The sequence below is a fragment of the Pseudomyrmex gracilis genome, unplaced genomic scaffold, assembly GCF_002006095.1.
Source record: "Pseudomyrmex gracilis isolate BER0280 unplaced genomic scaffold, ASM200609v1 scaffold_4491, whole genome shotgun sequence".
NCBI classification, from domain to species: Eukaryota; Metazoa; Arthropoda; class Insecta; order Hymenoptera; family Formicidae; genus Pseudomyrmex; species Pseudomyrmex gracilis.
The window spans coordinates 419-4,285 of NW_018025075.1; the positions used below are offsets into that span (position 1 = coordinate 419).

General features: G+C 29.4%; 1 long non-coding RNA gene across 1 annotated transcript; it reads right to left on the reverse strand.

Annotated features, from left to right (window-relative positions):
- Nucleotides 1-676: 676 nt before the first annotated feature.
- Nucleotides 677-2,688, reverse strand: LOC109863374. The gene is made up of 4 exons (XR_002251326.1): nt 2,543-2,688; nt 2,116-2,274; nt 1,630-1,985; nt 677-1,218 (listed from the first exon to the last, which is right to left on the reverse strand). It is a non-coding gene; the product is annotated as an uncharacterized LOC109863374 (long non-coding RNA).
- Nucleotides 2,689-3,867: the final 1,179 nt, after the last annotated feature.

The following is a 3,867-nucleotide window of genomic DNA, read 5'->3' on the forward strand; positions in this document are numbered from 1 at the left end:
TGTCGGTATTATTGGTAACCGCGTCGGTATGTGTCATCGGTCACCGTGCCGGTACATATGGATTAAATCTCGGGCCGCTGGCGCGTGCTAGTAGGAGGCAGCCGGAGGAGAACTACTTCTCCTCACGGCGCACGATATGGTGCTCCGCACTGTACATGACTTATACTGACTTTCAAATGTCGTAAAACTCAAAAAAATTTATAAAATCTTATAAATATATAAAAACTCTAAATGCATTGGCTTTTATGAATTAATTACTATGCTTGTTCACATTCTATTATATCTTTTCCTTTCTCTTCTCTTTTCTTTCTTTGTTTTGCAAAACGTAGCCATTCAGCTACGATGTTGTCGAACTCCGTCTCCGTCATCGGTGAATGTTGTAAAATAATTTCTTTTGGAAAGAAAAATAAAATTAGTAAAGTACAGCAAATTTTGACTTATACATGTACAACATACTTCGCATAATTTTAACAAAATATAAATCTGAAACTTTAAAATTATTTTGTATTCTTTTCCAGGAACACTTTATTGCACAATCATTCGTAAATGGGTGATTCTCTGTGAGCGCGTAAATTTCAACTTTCAGTTTTGATAAAAAATAATTATTATTAACTAACGGATAGGGGTGAATTATGTTTTTTCATACCATTTTAAGTCACCATTCGTAATATGAATACGTGACTATGCAATATAAAAAACTTTTCTATGTTTTTTATGTCAATATACCACGGAGATTACAGTCCACGGAGATAACGTTTTTTGAGAATTACCCAAATACTTTTGATAAAGTGCGATGAATAGTATCTCTTAAATTATTGCCTCCAATTTTTAGTAAAAATTCTTTCTAAAAAGAAACAGGACAATTAGAATACATTCCATTTTCTTATGATAATAATCAATTTCAATTACATGATAAAACACAGTCAGTATAGAAAGATACAAAAATCGTGAACACATAATCAATTATTAAATTGACAAATAAAGTTATGTACTTACAAATTGCATTACCGCTTCATCAGTGTTCTTTAGACTCGAATTCTTTTATATTTTCAATAGAGTTAAGAGGTAATATTTGTGCGATAAGACTATCATCGCTGCTACTTCTCATTGTAACGGCACTACTTTTTATTGCATCCTCGAGTCTGCTTACACGTTGCTTAATGTCTTCTAACAATAAATTTGCTGTTGCCTGCATCCGTAGTAATTGCTTGAAATATTCTGCAATATAAGTGCCGTGATATATATAATTGAATATAATGTTAATATATATTATCAAAGTAAATATATATGCTATTATTTATACTCATATAAATACTGAAATGTCATAATATGTAACACACATATGCAGAATACATAATAAAAATATTGTATAATGCTGCTTTAATATAATAAAAATATATATAAATAAAGAGGAACAAAAAAACTTCAATAAAATATTCAAAAAAGGAAGGCCAATAAGAGCCTTAACACGGATGTTAGTGTGTAACAATTAAGGATTTATTAATATTTGATAGTAACGTTTCGATCCTAGGTTTGGATCATCTTCAGACAAACGCCTGTACAAAAAAAAATATATAAAATGCATATATAAAAAAAGATTATAAGAAGCAACGATTTCTTTTGTACCACCTTTTTACTTAAGATACGTTGATAACGTCGCCATGGCCATTCCGAAAACTTGTCATGGTCAGGTTTTGGACGTCTTTAATTCTTATCACAAGAGATTACAATTCCTGATGGAAGTTAAAGAGGATAGTTCTTTGAATTTTTTGGACGTCACATTGATCACCGTTAATAACTTTTTAATTACTGACTGGTTCCATAAACCAACTTTTTCGGGACGTTTTCTTAATTTTTTCTCTTACCATCCAATGTGTCAGAAGAAGGGCACCATTATAAGTTTAGTGGATAGAGCGTTTTTGCTCTCTCACCCTTCCTTCCATAGAAGGAATGTGCAGGTTTCACAGAAAAATTTTTTCTTTTTTCTGGAAACATATACTGTTATAAAAACTATAAAGAAATTATTACTTCTAAAATTATGTATTATAATAATAACAATAATAATGATAATGATGTTAATAATACATACATACATACACACACACATAAACATACCACTACAATAGTGCGATACGGAAGCTTCAGTGGTATCACTTCTTGCATCATTATTATTTAGAATGTCTACAGATTTATTACTGTAAATATTGTTTAATATAAACTTGTCGGGACATGATGGTACGGTAGAAAGTTTAACGCTTGTGTTAACCACTTTTTCTGTAAAATATTAAATATTAGTTTTTTAATTTTAATTTTTTTATATTAGTTTATAGTATTTAAAGAATAAACTTTCATACTATTTTAGTCTTATCTCTATTCTACAAAAATGACTCATAAAATAAAATACAAGTATGTAATTATAATAAATATAATATAAGCCTCCTTTTACCGTTTTATTAAACTTTAACATGAATTCGAATTCTTTTTAAAAGATTTAATTGACTTTGAAATGAGAGATAGTAAAACATGTGCTTGTAATACATACTTTTAGCCTTGAGAGATACGCAGTTTGCATTAGTATCGCTATACTCTTCGTCGCTGCTATAACGATTGTAAAATACACGTCCTAATCGTTCCTTATCAGTAGTTTGATAAGAGGCATCAGCTGCACTTTTTCTAACAGATTCAAGAGAAGCTACAAGAAGTGAAAAGAATGGATATTTATTGCATACTTACTTTTGTTAATTTTTAAGGAGTTTTGCATTTTCTATACAAAATACAATTATTATGATAAACACGTATTTTTTAATTGAATTTTTATGTGTTGCACTAACCCAGTAAACAATTTGTTTGCAATTTGCCAGCGAGTTGTCAGCAATTTTAAGCAAAAATACTCAGAAAATTGGCGTTATCTGTGTCCGCATTAGGCTTGGAGTTTGTTGCCAAAGCTTGTCGACAAAAAATAACAGAAAATTGCTACTAAAAACTGAGCAAAGCTTGATAACATAACTTGAGACCAAATTGACGCCAAATATGAAGCAAGATCTGCGCAACACGATTTGATAGCAAAATGACATTTATAATATAAAAAAATGACTTAGATTTTTTATTTATGTTCTTGAATAAGTTTTCTTGGTTATTCTCTATGTTGTCTTAATATTACCTTGTAGAAAAAATCCATTGTGTCAGAAATCATCTCGACTGGATTCGAACCTGGAACCTGGAACCCTCTGATTACCAAGCGGGCACTCTATCAATTTAGCCATTGAAACTTTCACAATCAATTACTTTAAAACTAATATGTTAATGGCATTTAGTGATATTGTTACTGATTCTAAATAAAACTATTTGTTACTAGTAAATCAGCGAATTTTTAACTGTTTCCTAGTAAAACTAATCTGTTACTGACACTTAACTTTAAGAGAGGCATTTTTTCACTGCAAATCAGTGATATTATCACTGAATCAATTAATGAAATTTTAATTGATTCTATTAGGAGAATGCAGTTTGGTCATAATACTTAATCGCTTTTCATATCTGTTTAGAAAAATTCAATTATGTGCTAATAAACGATAAATATCGCGTACATGCATAATATAAGTTATATTTTTTGATAATATAGAAATATTGTAAAATTATTTAAAATTAAATATTATACAGACAAGTAATTGTTGTAAAAAGTATAAATATTAAAATATTTTACATAGATGTCATTTTAATATTTATATAATTATTGTCAATTTAATATTCAAATGTAAACATAATTTTATATACAGGGTGTCCCAGAATTGGTTTAACATCTCTCGTAGACAGGTAGAAGGAATAAAACTGAGGTGAAAAGTCCTATACCATTTTGCTAGATTCGCAATA